Source organism: Chanos chanos, chromosome 4, assembly GCF_902362185.1.
Source record: "Chanos chanos chromosome 4, fChaCha1.1, whole genome shotgun sequence".
In the NCBI taxonomy this organism is placed as follows: Eukaryota; Metazoa; Chordata; class Actinopteri; order Gonorynchiformes; family Chanidae; genus Chanos; species Chanos chanos.
The window spans coordinates 29,943,656-29,959,082 of record NC_044498.1 but is presented as its reverse complement, the minus strand read 5'-3'; the positions used below and the strand labels follow the sequence as shown (position 1 = coordinate 29,959,082).

General features: G+C 41.6%; 1 protein-coding gene and 1 long non-coding RNA gene across 2 annotated transcripts in view; one reads left to right on the top strand and one right to left on the bottom strand.

The window, feature by feature from the left end:
• The first annotated feature begins 1,778 nt into the window (after positions 1-1,778).
• The window catches only part of sorbs1 (sorbin and SH3 domain containing 1), a 60,455-nt gene continuing 46,806 nt past the window's right edge, over positions 1,779-15,427 (top strand). Inside the window, exons 1-2 of the mRNA XM_030771876.1 lie at positions 1,779-1,865; positions 13,537-13,579. The gene's annotated coding sequence lies outside the window, so the exon portion shown is untranslated. The remainder of the gene's footprint in view (positions 1,866-13,536; positions 13,580-15,427) is intronic.
• Positions 7,101-8,044, bottom strand: LOC115809986 (uncharacterized). Its single transcript, XR_004025244.1, has 2 exons — positions 7,886-8,044; positions 7,101-7,693 (listed from the first exon to the last, which is right to left on the bottom strand). It is a non-coding gene; the product is annotated as an uncharacterized LOC115809986 (long non-coding RNA).

The following is a 15,427-nucleotide window of genomic DNA, read 5'->3' as shown; positions in this document are numbered from 1 at the left end:
CTCTCAGACAACAGGCCCAGGTCCAGAAACTGAAGAGAAGAAAAATTCACCCGGGAATGATGCTCATTTTATCTCTGTTAGAGATGATGGATGAACAGACAACAGAATTATGCATAATTTATGTAATTATAGTGAATATTCATAAACCATTTGGACTGCTTGTGTTTAAGTTTAATTATAGTGCTCTTTCTAATCTCTGTGTTTTTCCATTTCATTCATTACCTGAGGTTCTAACGTTTAGGTGGTGGTGGAGAAAGCCCCTCACTGACTTTCTCTTATTAACTGATAAATGTCAAGAGGGTTGACACTGTTTCCTGTATCTGTTTTGGTACACTGCAGCACTCTCTTCAAAAGAAAAGGAGCAGTTTGACTTAAAGGTTGACCTAAAAAAAACTACAGACACTCAACTTCCGAAAACAGGGCTGAATTCAGTACTTAAAAAAGACAAGACATTTTACCTCAGGCTAGGTGAATTACAAACATGATCTAACCTCTAACCAGCATGTTTTATGTCACCTCTAGACCCATGTTTCATCTGCCCTCAGATGGAGTTCTTCATTTTCACTAATTCGACAGTTTCTGAGGCAGAAAACTTAATTTTGTGTTTCCAGACACACCACACATGTTTTGGGAAGCAATACGATATGATGTTTTATGCCCTTGGCAAAAGGGCCAAGATTAGCTCGTTAGGGATGACTTTACCCGAAAATTTCATCAGTGCCATCTAGTGGGGATTATCTGGAAGCTCACTAGTCCAGGAAAGAATAAGTCAAATATTGGCGAGATATATTATTGACACATACACAAAGAGACTTTAATTAGAGCCTGCGTGCCAGACATTTTATTCACATATTACTGTAATTTTTTAACCTTGAAGAATATAAGAAGAATCCGATAACAGAGTATTTTCCCCCAAAATGTCATAAATATCAAATGTCAAAAATAATTTATTGTTCAGCACACATACACACACACACACATACACACACACACACAAAATAATGGAAAGCGCCTCAAACCAACCGCAGCACTGTTCCACTACCTACAGCGATAACATATGTCTCTTAAACAGAGAAGGGGTTGTGATAACAGAAAGTGACATCACTCACTGCATACATACAGGAGCCGAAATATTGCAATGACATATTGAAACGTTACCCGCGAGGACATTAGAAGATAATCATCTTAATAATCTTTAAAATGATACCAATTCTCGCTTACGTGTAGATCATGAGCGCAAACATACGTAATAACCTTCTTAAATGTGAACGTCAAGATCACGGTTGGGGGGGGGGGGGGGGGGGGGGGTCTGACGTCCCTATTTAAGACTTGGACCCCCCAAAAAGAGATAAAAACAACGGTTCGGGGGGGGGGGTCGAGACGCTTATATATCCTATGCTATATAGCCCTGGAGAAAAAGTTGACTCGCCCGATTGTCATTGTATAATTCGCACTCTGGGGAAAACTACAGACCCTAAAATGGGTGTTTAGCCACAGACACAAGCACTTCCATAGTCAGACACCTGGATATACGGAGAGAGATTACTTCATCAAGGGCGGCCATTCACAAAGTTTAATCGATTTTGTTGTCATGATTACAGGCTCCTTTCAAGCACACTATCTCACGTTTATCCAGCCTCACTGTATAAAAACACACGTGTGAGATATTGCGCACTACGCCCCTCTCCGCCCACTTTGGTAAAGGCACAGGCGACAGTTCGAGATGTATTCTAATGAGAGTAGAAACGAATGGGAGCGCCTGGTGACTGGTCCGTGGACAGCGCCGTACGCCGTTGTAAAGTGCGACCAAGTGCAGCGTGCTGTTGTATTACCTACAGGGAACCCTGGATTGCTTTCTTACCAAGGTGAGCATACTGGTCGTTATTCGGTAAACTTATTGTCCTATTTTTGGCATGTGAATACTTAAGTGATGTTAGACATTCATCTAAATTAATTTCTGGCGCAAGTTCATGGGAAATCTACCAGTCTTTAAACCAATTTCAGTCACACAGGCTACTTGACACAGTGGTAACGTAAACGTGCTTGGCTGCGCAGGGCTGCCGGCGTCCTGGCATGGTTACCCGTGCATCTCGGCGTTATTTCTCATTTGAATGTTAAGAAGCGACAGTCCTGTTCGGAAATTCTCAGTGGCTCCATGTTTATAATGACACTGAATTATTGAATTCAGTGATGTAAAAGTGAAAAATTGGAGTCCAACCAGTCTCCTATGTCGTATGCGCTATGCTTGACAAACGTCAGCGCACAGGGTTCAGCGTTTCTGTGTGTATTCCTCAGGAAAAATATGCGGTTGCCGGACAGTATTGGTTCATCCGTACGCGTTCCTTCGCGTCATCCAAATAAGGAATTAAGCACATACGATGTGTAATTCAATTCGGGACAATTTACACGTGCCTGTATTCTGCTGGCAGACAGGCTGCGAAAAATAAACAAAATTCTTCCATCTTTCTTTGGTGCCTACGGTTGCAAAGCCGAGGCATGTGTATTAGCCTTCTTGTTCATATGGCCTATGTTTACTGTCGCAGTGTTTAACGGCAAAAGATACGGGATAAGGAATTAGAGTAGTTATACAGAATGGCGCTTGTGTTAAGGCGCTAGTATTAAAGCGCGGGTATGCGCTGTGAACCACTTTCGTATAAACAGTCTATAACGACTTTCGCATCGTCTTAGGTTTTCTTGCCTACTGTTTTTACCGCTGGAAATGTGTTTCCGTTTTTACTGTGTCGTTTTTCTGTAGGCTCCCCTGTAACAATAACCACCACGTACGTAGGTCTACAGCATAAAGCGCATGCATTGTCATGAACATGTCAATGATGTAGCCTACCTTTCAAAAATGTATAACCACTTGCGATGTTAACATCCTTAATCCCATGTAAATTACTCACTGAATCAGCAGACAGAAAAAATCCGTATGTTAATAGCCTACCTTCGGTGCTTTCTCTGCAGCCTTCATAGTTTTTCTTTTTTTAAATAATAAAATGTGAGACTTTGGTTTGCTACTCACACAGATGTTGGTGTATGCGAATCTAACAATGATAGAATCTAGATTCCAGCTGGTACTTGAGAATAACTGCAGTTTTGAACGATCCCAGTCAGCTGCCCATGTATTTCAGCACTTTCAAAGGGGAAACAAACATAATACCGCAGAACGAGGTTTAGCAAAATCCATAAATTACTTCTGAATTCTAATCAGAATTATTTAGGCGCCAGCTACGTAACAGTGTTGTCAACGAATTTGCATATGCATCGCTCAGGTTTAATGGTTTCGTGGAAGAACAGAGACAGACCTGGGGTAACTTAACCGCTGTAATATCATTGAAGAAATCAAAAATTGTGCAAAAGGTACTTCCTAAAAAGTTTTTAAAAATCCAAGAAATTAGGAGTGCCAGCAAAACAAAACAGACAATAGGCCCATGTAAATCCCTGAGGAGTGATTCAGGACCCGTGTCAAAACACTGGTCAGGCACGATTATAATGAAGTTACAGCAAAATCTCACCCCGGTTTTTCAGTCTGCAATATAAAACTCACTTCACTGAATAAAGAAAGCTAGTGGACTCTTCCAGAGAATGCCTCAGTGTTCTCTGCTGTCAGTGTTGTCTTTCCGATATCAGGTACTTCTCTCATTAATCTAATTCATATAATTAATATAAACCTCTTAAGAAAATAAACCAATGATGAAATGTATACACGGTAACATCGCTTTGTAACGCTGAAATCCCTGTATGAGTGTAACATAGGAGGTGCAAACCTTAAGTGCTGCAGGGTGTGTAATATTAACTGTGTAAACTATAAGTCCTGGAGTGTGTGTGTGTATAATATCGACTGTGTAGAGCTGAAGTTCTGGAGTGTGTGTGTGACATTAACTGTGTGGAGCTGAAGTCCTGGAGTGTGTGTGTGTGACATTAACTGTGCAAACCGTAAGTCCTAGAGTGTGTGTGTAATATTAACTGTGTAAACCATAAGTCCTGGAGTGTGTGTGTATAATATTAACCATGTAAAGCTTAAGTCATGGTATGTCTGTAACAGTTGCTACGTAAAGCTGAAGTTATTTTGTGTGTGTGTAATATTATATGTGTAAAGCCCTGGTATGTTTGTAATGTAGTGATATCGCTGGTGCTGACAATGTGAATGTTCACTCTGTGACGGTTTACTCTGTGACGGTTTACTCTGTGACGCTTTACTCTGTGATGGTCTACTCTGCAGTCAGTTGGTACCTGCACCGTTGGGTTTAGTTGCTACCCAGTGGGTCGGTACCTGCACTGTTGGGTTTAGTTGCTTCCCAGTGGGTCAGTACCTGCACCGTTGTGCTTAGTTGCTTCCCAGTGGGTCGGTCCCTGCACCATTGTGGTGACTGGGAAAAGAGATAATTATGAGACTGTGACTGGTTTAATGTGGCAGTAGCTTTCCCACGTTGTCAGAAGCTCCAGTGTAAGCCAGTTTGGACTCAGTCCCCTTAGTCAGATGATGAATAATTTGTGTTGCACGGTTAATATTTTATAGACTTTGTGTCGAATCATGTTACTTGTGTCCTTTGTTCAACCAAGAGAGCATCCAAAGATGTGAGACGTCATTTAACTGATTTGGTTGGAGCAGATGGCCAATCTTAATTCTTAGAATAGTCTCAGACTGTTGAGACCAGAGAATGAGGCAGCTGCATTCCTGTGGCCTGATAACTTTTTATATCTTATTCTATGTCTCTAATAATTCTTCTGTGTGTATCTGCTCTCTTAAGGATGGAGTCAATTGTGTTCTTATTGCTGTGCAGTTACAATGGTGTAAAAATAATAATAAAAAAAGATAAATGATAGATTAAAATAATCTCTGTGTAACGCTAAAAATAAACAAACAGATAAAAAAATAATCTCTTGTTTTCTTACATATCAAACATGTCATTTAAACTAATAATACTGGTTTCTTTCAGCATTTTATTTGTTTGCCTGAGAGGGTGAATGACTAATATAGATAATGAACCTCTCTCCTCTTCACTGGTTAGTTTTATCTATAGGATGTAGCCAGTCAGACTGACCTTGGATCAGTGTTGAGAGGGCATATCATGGGACACCAGGGAATCCCGTTTGTTCTCAACAGATGTGTAAATACAGGCAGCAGGATGTAAAACTTATACTGAGAGTGTATATTTCCAATAAATGTAGCTATGCATGACAGATAAGAGAAACATAGGAATGACCCCTGTATACTCAAATCAGCATGAGATTTCTGCTGCGAGAATGCAAGTACATACTGAATTAGCTTAACAAGCTTTTCTGGTGGGGTTTTTTTTTTGTTTTGTTTTTTTTTTCTGTGATTGGTCATTGTGAGCATATTTTGTATTTGGTCAGTGACCACAGATTGCTGTTATTATAACCCAGAGGAGTATTTTACAGGAGTAGCAGCAGGGTTTCCCACATGCAGGTGTTGGTGAACAGGTACACGAGTCAAAACTTCCCCAGACACGCTTCTCTTTCTGTTAGTGACCATTCCCAACTCCAGTTCTTCACCATAGACATAAACATCAAACATGAACACATATCACCTGCACAGGAATGACTGAGCTTACAGACTTGAAGTCTCCTCCACAGGCACTACACTCTCCAACACAACACTGTCTTAATGTTGCCTCACGTTGCTTGGCAACCTTCTGTCTTTCCCCTGTCTCTCCTTGGTTCCTATTGGCTAGAGTGTGTGTGTTAGAGTGGTGCTCAAAGTGTGTGACTGTCACTGCTGTGCTTTTCAAGGTCTGTGGGCACAAAGCAGCATGCTAATGAGTGAAGGTAAACAGGCGAGTGAATAGCCAGCCCGGGGTTTGGTTTGTATGGCGCTGACAGAACTTTTCTCTTTTGCCTCTTGCTGGTTTGGCAGATGGCAGGTCAGCTGTTCTGGGAGCAGTATGGGGCTGACATTCAGGTGACTATGTCTCACTGATTACCAGTAAAATACACTGGGATTCAACCACAGTGCACAGCCCACAGGTCACTGGAAAACTCAGAAGCCTATTTATGCTAGTCTGTGATTCAGACAGCTGTGAATAGCAGAGCTTTCCCTGCTGTACATGAACTCTGAGCCACGTTATTAAAAATGAAGATGACAGCTTATACAATTTGAAGTGAGCCTACTCATACCAGAGTTATTAGTGAACTTTTAACTGTCAGCCTCTCAAGTGTTTGTGAAATCTGTGTGTGCGCGTGCGCATGTGTGTGTGTGAGTGTATGTGTTAGCAGAGACATGATGGCATTCTTGTAAAAAAAAAGGGGGGGGGGGGGGGGGGGGGCTGAGGTGGTGACAGGACCCTGAGACTATAGGTATGCAGTCATGCTGTTGGAGTCCATTAGCAAAGCACTGGAAATGTCAGGATGATCCGAGTTCTGTTTTTAGGTGTGGCGAAAGCATCGGCAGCCCAGGACCTAATGACCAGGCTCCAGGCGCATAGCTTGGATGTTTTTAACAGTTTGTTGACGCTCTGTGTTTGCTGAAACTTCCTTCTGGAAAAGACCGTTGTTAGAGTCCATTTTATTACTCAGTATCTCACCTGTTGGAGAAAGCTCCCGGCGCTGAGAGAGTGCCATCGGTCATCTGCTACCACTGACTCAGCCCCCAGTGCCATTTGGGTTGTGAGGATTGTTAGTGTATGACGGTCATTTGGGTTGTGAGGATTGTTAGTGTATGACGGTCATTTGGGTTGTGAGGATTGTTAGTATATGACAGTCATTTGAGTTGTCAGGAATGTAAGTGTATGACAGTCATTTGGGTTGTCAGGATTGTTAGTGTATGACAGTCATTTGGGTTGTCAGGATTGTTAGTGTATGACAGTCATTTGGGTTGTGAGGATTGTTAGTATATGACAGTCATTTGAGTTGTCAGGAATGTAAGTGTATGACAGTCATTTGGGTTGTCAGGATTGTTAGTGTATGACAGTCATTTGGGTTAACAGGATTGTCTGGAGAGATCGGAAACAAACAGCACGTGTATCGCACAGTCTTCAGCGGCATAGTGTCTAAAGACTAATCAGGGAAAACTGAATCACACCACTGAGTAATGATCTCACCTGCTGATGATGATTATAATGATGGAAGTGTTTCTTCTGTGATGAAATACTGTAATTTTATTACACATTAATAATGTGCAGTCATTCTACAAAAGCATTACACATCATGCATATGCATAAACCTGTTTGTTGAAATTTCTTTTTCACAAACAAGCAATAAAATAGTTTGTGCATAATCAGAGTTAGTTATTACAGCACATTTCTAAAATACTTCAATTTATGTCAACAGTAATGTTAAAATGACAGAGTTATGTAAACACTTAGGCTTTGACCTCTTTTGGCCTTTTGTTGTGGAGAGATTTTTTTCCAGTCACAGAGACCTCAGTAATTGTCCATCTCTTCTGCTCATGTATTATATGTGAGTGAAAATTGACAGCTGGATCCTGACTTTTGGTCCTGTTTAAGTTAACACACTCTTGTGACTCCAGTGATTTAACGTTCTCAGGGTTTTTCTCGGTGAATCTTGCTTCCCAGATTGTCCACGTGTAACATCATGGCTTTTTGTCAGGCAACAGTTTTCCTCTGAAGCAGGTTATTTACAGTGTGCTGATCGCCGACTGCTCTCTGTCCAACAGGTTGATCCTGTGCAAGCTACCCAAGACCAGGCCTCTTCTTCCCTGGGTTGCATTGCTCTGTGAACAGAGAGAAAACAAAAGACGTTAGTGCCAAAGTGCGTTTCTCTCACACCTGAGTTACACTGCTGCTGTTTTTAGCCCCCACAGCACTATGCAATAGATCACTGTGTTCTCAGAACACACACACACACACACACGCACACGCACACACACATCAAATAAGGCCCGTTAATGCAGGGCCTAGCATACATTTCCTTTTAAGCCATAGTTGTTTAAATTTGCTGTTTTAGGCATGGAATGACTCCTGCTTCCTTCCAGCAGGTCTGTTCAGGTCTGTTTATGGTACAGCGAGGGTCTTCTCAATTAAAGCAGGAGGACGGCTGCTCCGTGGGCCTGCTTTTCAATCCATGTTTGGAGCCGTTTGTGTGATCCTGTCAAGCGACAGCCTGTCCTTTTGTTGACAGAGTAAAAGTCAAACTGTGTTATGTAACATGCTCCCTTCTTTCAGTGTGCACACCAGGCCCCGTGCGGCGAGAGAGTGAGAGTGAGAGAGAGAGAGAGAGACAGAGAGAGAGAGCTATTTTGTGGATTAGTGTTGTGCTCTGATAAGAAAGTTGCAGAAATAGAACGAGGCATTCCTGTGAGATTCTCGGCCGGACTGTCAGACCTTAAGGCATTTGGTACTGCTCGCTGTTCTGGAAACAGGAAGAATCAAAACTGGAAAGAGTCTGTGTGATCAAAGCTGTCAGTGGTCCATCTGACTAATAGGCTAGTAGGCCATTGAAGGCTGATAACTCAGTTTTCTCAGAATTCTGAGATAATCTCCTAAGCCCCTTACGTTAAATGCCATCTTAAGACATAGGCAGAATCTCTGGAGTCTTTTAATGCATTTTCTCTTATGTCTTACTTTAACATGTTTAATCAGTCAGACTTACATTACCTGCTCAGAGCTGCGTGCCATTCACACAGCCTTTCTCAGTGTCACCCACAAGAAAATGGGCGGTCTATTCTGATTTACATTTATTTGTGTTTATATTGAATGGTATTTTAATTTATTCAGTTTAGTTTCATACAGCAGTTCAAAACACATGCCATTACCAAATAGAATGGCAGAGATAGGAGCAAAGAGCCAGTCATGCTGACAGTTGAATAAATTTCTCACCCATATGGTGTTGATGTTGCTGCTTTGCTGATCACAGGGATCTCTATACGTATTGATTTTTAAATATATTCAACCAGCGTACTTCCCAGTTGGGCCTATTTTTTTTATTTTTTTTGTGTGCTTTGGCCTGAGCACAGAGCTGGTTTAGTGAAATACTTATAGTGATAATGTCAGGACTGAGGGCCTTGTCTGAGTTATCATTCAGTACCTGTGATCCAAAAAAGACCTGTGACATCACACTCAGCCCTTAGCAGGCCCTATATCCCACCATAAAAATGCCATTAGCCAAACTATTGGTGGTCTATATAACTTAAAGGGAAAGGAGAGGGAATAATTAGCTTTCACACATGGTAAAAGCGTGCGGGAGAATGGCCATGTTTTACAGTGTTGTCCCTATAAAATCTGGAAGATGACTCAGAAACTGCTGATAGTCAGCTAATCTGCAGTGTTCTCACATGGAAGCCATCCTGTGCTCTGTTAAGATTAGGGGTCTGGATACCGTGGTGTGGTGCCCAGTTGTTGAGTGGGTGCCACATTCTGGGCTGGCAGGTGTTGACAAACCCGTCTTGGTGAGGCTGGCATTAAAAACAGCCAAGCCCTTCCAGACCACAGGCAAGGTCACACCCTGAGAGGGGACAGGACAGAGGGACGAGGTGTGGCAGCCAGGCCTGTGCTACCTATGGAGAGAATATTTAAAGATGGTCTCTGAAGGGTGTCGGTGTTCTGTCCCTTGGGTATTTGTCTGTTGAAGACTTTGACTTTGATGTCAGGTGAGAAGGTGAGTGACTGGGTTTGGTTGCGCCCTGAGGGACAGCTCTTATGAAAAGGATGGACATGGCTGTGTTGTGATCTGGGAACAATGAAAAGTATGGATATGGCTTTGTTGTGACGAGAAAGCAGCTAACAGATGACTTGTTGAGGAAATCTGCTCAGATGGTCTTGTTGTCTCTAAACATAAGCCTTGTGCAGTGCAGAGCAGGTGATGGAGAGGTATACGCAGTGTGAAGCCAAATGTGGATAGTGCTTTTGGTCTGTCATTGAAGCAGCATTGCACAAACCCCAGCTGCCTGACTCTGTGGTATTCAGTGGTTAGTCTGCCTGACTCTGTGGTGTTCAGCACAGTTGTTCACTGGGCACCAGTCGAGCTGAGACTCAAGTCAATGGAGCTGTGGGCAGAGTGAAGTCTGGCTCCTCCTATACCACATTTATAGTTTACTGTTTTTAATTGTGAGAAAATATGAAGACAATATTGTTAACAACACAGCAATGCATGTAATTGTCATTATTGTTTCACATTAATAATACATTTGTGGAGATGACTGAAACAAAAAGGAAAAAATATTTTTTCTTTTTTTTCAGTCATCTACATAGATACATACACACACACACACATACATATATATATATATATATATATATATATATATATATATATATATAATCACTGTTATAAAGAGCTATATGCTTTTTTACAATTATTTTCTGTAGAGGGAGGGAGAATGGAAAAGTTTTAGCTTCATCATTAGAAATGTTGTTTGCCTTTGTTGAAGGTGGCCAAAACAAAGTACAGTAATGTGATAAATTACTGTAGTTTAAAGATGAGACACAGAGTTCGGTTCTTAACAGTAAATGATTGAATGGGAGACATGCTGTTGCGGCCGGACACCATGAGTGTTGTTTGGCTGTTGTCTGTCTGAGACAGCAGATAAAGCTGTTATCCCAAAGCTCTTAAAACACCAATCCACATGCTTTACATTCACTCTGCCTATCTGTCATTGGCTTACACTAACCAGCCCCTCCTCCTGCTCTCTTTGTCTGCCACTATTTCTGGTGTTCTACTGTTTTGGTTTGTTTTGATTTTTCCCTTTTTTTTCTGAACGTCCAGATGCTTTATTGATAAAAGCATCTGGACATGGATGGCAGGACATGAGGTTGCCAGGCAGCGGCCACTGGGTGTGTTATAAGCTAATGGGCCACAGTAGCTCCCTCATTAGTATTTGGACTGTGCTGTCTTTAATCCAAACAGACTGTCAGATGTGCTGCTTTGGCAATACACAGAGGCTGCCTGTAAAGGGCTGAGGCTGTGTCTGTACTCTGGTTGCTGTTGGTACACATGTTGTCTGTGGATTGGTACACACGCTGTCTGTGGATTGGTACACACGCTGTCTGTGGATTGGATGGAATATAGGATGTTTGTCCATATCCGGTCAGAAAACACAACACCATGAGACAGAGCACTGAGAAAATCCACTGCTTTCCAGTTGGAATGAATCTCTTAGGTAAGAACTGAGAGGCAGTAGCTCAATTTGTAGTCACAGTTTACTTGTTCTGTTTTTCTTGCCCTGGGCAATGTTGTCATGTGCTTCTCTCATCTGATTTCACCTCTTTCCTCTGTATTCGGGATACCCCCCCACACACATACACATACACACACTCACACACATGCACGCGCACACACACACACACACACACACACACACACACACACACACACACACAGTTTTACTTTACTGTTAAACAGAGCCAGAGAGAATACAGGGTACTTACCAGCACAGAAGAAACAGGTGGATCAAGAGAACGTGAAATCTCTCTTTCTCATATGTGTGTGTTTTTTATGATTACTTACTAATCTGTGAGAATGACTGGTCTGGGTTTGAGTGGTAAATCATATTTCATGCCACCCAATTCACCACATTCAGACTGCGTATTGAAGATGTGGTAACAGAGCCACTCATCCTAGCGGATGTGAGTGACCTGCTGAGGGGAGAGGTCAGGAGATGAGTGGGGTCTCCCCCGGGGGAAATGACAGGAAGTGCATTTCAGCTCATCTCTTTACACTAATCAAAAGCTTGTTTGTTAGAGATGTGAGATATTTTACAGATGCTATTTGAGATGTGTGCTGTTTCCCAGGGGCTCTGAGACCACACTGGGTGTTGTTCATTATAGCACTGCTCTTAAAGTGATCACCGGTCCATTCCACATGTTCTTTATGGGGGCAAAACTACCCCCCCCCCCCCCCCCCCCGTTAAGCTCGTCTAAAACTGAACACTGGCCTCAACACAGCCTGGCCTGCCGTCCCGTCCTGTCCATGGCACAGGAATCCCTGTGGATGTCAGGGCAGATATTTTTATTGAGGAAACAAGAGTCTGCTGATGACAGAGAGTCTGGGGTGTCTGGAGTCTTAAGAGTCGTGTACAGTGATGGAGGACATGCCACGGAGCGTGAAGCATGTGTGTGAAAATATCACAGGATAATCAGCTTTTTTGTTACACTATTTAAATGAATGGTAATGTGTGTCTGCATTCGTGTGTGTGTGTGTGTGTGTGTGTGTTATAGTATAGAGTGAGTACAAGAAAGCACAGTTCAGAAGTACTCCATTGCGATTGAATGACACAGAAAAGGAAAATCCCTCCCTTTGTGTAACGAGAGAAAATTCAGCTCTCTCTGTTTCATCAGAGAGAAAATTCAGCTCTCTGTTACATTAGAGACAAATGACAAATCTCTGTGCTATTGGAGAGAACATTCAGATCTATGTTACATTAGAGTGAAATTCAGATTTCTGTGTTATATTAGAGGAAGGAAGGAGGAAACAGACTCACTGTTAATGTTAAGTGTTCAGGCTCCATTGGTGCGTCTTGGATTAGCACATATTTTCACCCTCTGTGTCCATTGTGCTCACGTCTGGATTGTGTTGATTCCCTTCAGCACACACAAGACTGTCAGGAGAGCTCTTGTTCATGGTTTCTCGCTGTTTCCACCAGGCTGTGTGTGTGAAGAGGCTTAGGAACGGCTGGGAAAGGCAATGAGAATGCAAACCACACAGACAAAAAGTGCATAAATGGACTGAGAGCATTCAAATAGAATAAGACTTCCGAGATTTGGTTTCTGAGTGAGACTCATTCATGAACTCAGTCTTTCTGACAGGTGTTTTTTAACTTCAGGAGTCAGACAGATTTATAGTGCCTATATGTCACAGAAGAGTAAATCATATGTACTATGAGATCTGCTAGAATAAAGATGATTAAACGCAGAAGTCTCAGGAGGCAGATGGATTCCCAGAGCAGGGTGTGAGTTAGGGATTTTATTTTGTGTTGAGACCTTTAGGATGTTGGTCTGTGAATCGTGGAGTAAGATGTTAACGCTCTCGGTGGTGACCTACATGTTTCTGTCCTTGTGCACTCTGGCCCTCACCACCTAAGATCGGGTTTCAGTATGAAATCCAAGCGTAGGTGTGAGAGCATCTTCATTAGCTGGATGTGTGTGTAATCAGCCCGTTTATGCATGATCACCCTCACTGACACACCGCTTCATATGACTGTAACGTTATGCTCATTTAACGGCCACTGTAGTAGTCACATATCATAAAAACACACAGACAGTGGAGGAGAGATCTGTGGAGTTCTGCTAAAAACCCAGATGGTGAGAGGTGTGTGTGTACTTATGTTAAATACACAGAAATCATTTTCAGTGATCAGGCAGGTTTTTGGCAAACTTTCTATGCCTGAAGGCCTGACTTTTGAGGGGTGTGTGTGTGTGTGTGTGTGTGTGTGTGTGTGTGTGTGTGTGTGTGTGTGTGGAGTGTTCAGATGTGTGTGTGAGTTGGTTAATAAAAAGGTATATTTTGGATGAAAGTAATCTGTCGTTCTCAATGGAAAAGTTCACTTGAGTAAAGAGTAATAGTTTCACCTCTCTTCATTCTTAAAATTCCATCTGTTTTCTCTCTCTTTCTCTATTTCAGGGCTCTCCAGCAGGGGGCACTGTGAGATTTGACACTTCTTCCAGTAAGTTTACCTTTCTTTAGTTAAACTGCAAAACATTAACTACTAAGTGTTACAATTAAGATTTATCTGAAAACTGAGGCCTGTGATGCACCTGAGTTTGAAGCATTCACAACAAGCTCTGTTCTCTGTGTTTCTGTCATACAGTGGAGGCAGAGATGAAAATGCTGAATGTGAATGTGTAAAATACAAACTCAAGGAATAAAGAGAAAAAAAATTACAGAATAGCATTGTGCACACATACAGATGGAGAGTAATGATAAAACATTTTGCCACAGTGGATGAAGAAGGATAGAGCCGGGATGGGTAAAGGAGTTCAAAGTTTTCAAAAATATTCACTTCAATATTTTTTTTAATATATCATAAGGGTTCATTTCAGAATGTGTATGAAACATGTGTAGACATAAAACTGAAAACTAAAGCTGAGGTATTTTAAAACAGTTTTTGGTGACAGTATAAAAGTCCATAAAACCCATAGAGAAGGTCTGTGAGCTCTCATATACGTTATACAGCTGTGTGTGAAGGGGTCAGCACATTCACTGTCTTATGGAGTTAATGCTGGTTGAGCGATAACAATTCCAAATGTTGCTGCACAATTAACTATTTCAGAAATAATTGCAATTAGCAATATAATTGTCACTCTTGGTAAAATTTAAAAAATCTTTATTTATTTATTATTTTTCAAACAAATTAAAGTTTTAAATGAATCCCAGGATACATTGGTTGCCTGGAAATCCTGAGATTTGGAAGTCTTTGTTGTATTTAAATAAACCAAGAAACTAACCTGCAAATGTATCTAGCCTCCTTATGACATTGTGACAAAATCAATGCGGGCAGAGCGTCCTCCGATAGGGTAGCTACAGTTCTCTCCTGCTACAGGGTGCACGCAGGCATTGGAAACGTGTTTGATGGATGCAAACAAAAATGTGACTTTGACCCATCTCATTAAAAAAAATGCTTTAACTGCAGTTCAACAAGGAAACTGTGATCACGTCAAAATTTCAGTTAGACATTTATGAAATACTTGTTACAGGCCTAAATGCTGGAACTCTGAGTGCCTTGAGGTAGAAAGAAAAGACCGAACCTTTGTCATTCACTGCACCTGTAAGGTCTGGTGTCATTCAATGTACCTGTATACAGTCTGGTGTCATTCAGTTTAATTGTATGGCCTGGTGTCATTCAGTGTAACTGTATACAGTCTGGTGTCATTAGTTTAACTGTGTGGTCTGGTGTCATTCAGTGTATCTGTATAAAGTCTGGTGTCATTCAGTGTACCTGTATATAGTCTGGAGTCATTCAGTTTAACTGTATCGTCTGGTGTCATTCAGTGTAACTGTATACAGTCTGGTGTCATTTAGTGTTCCACTATACAGACTGGTGTCATTCAGTTTAACTGTATGGTCTGGTGTCATTCACTGTAACTGTATACAGTCTGGTGTCATTTAGTGTACCACTATACAGTCTGGTGTCATTCAGTTTAATTGTATGGCCTGGTGTCATTCAGTGTAATTGTATACAGTCTGGTGTCATTTAGTGTTCCACTATACAGACTGGTGTCATTCAGTTTAATTGTATGGTCTGGTGTCATTCAGTGTAACTGTATACAGTCTGGTGTCATTTAGTGTTCCACTATACAGACTGGTGTCATTCAGTTTAACTGTATGGTCTGGTGTCATTCACTGTAACTGTATACAGTCTGGTGTCATTTAGTGTTCCACTATACAGACTGGTGTCATTCAGTTTAACTGTATGGTCTGGTGTCATTCAGTGTACCTGTGTGGTCAGGTGTAGGGCTGGGGGGAAAAATCAATTTAGTTACAAATCGTAGTTCTTGATGGCAATTCTTCGATC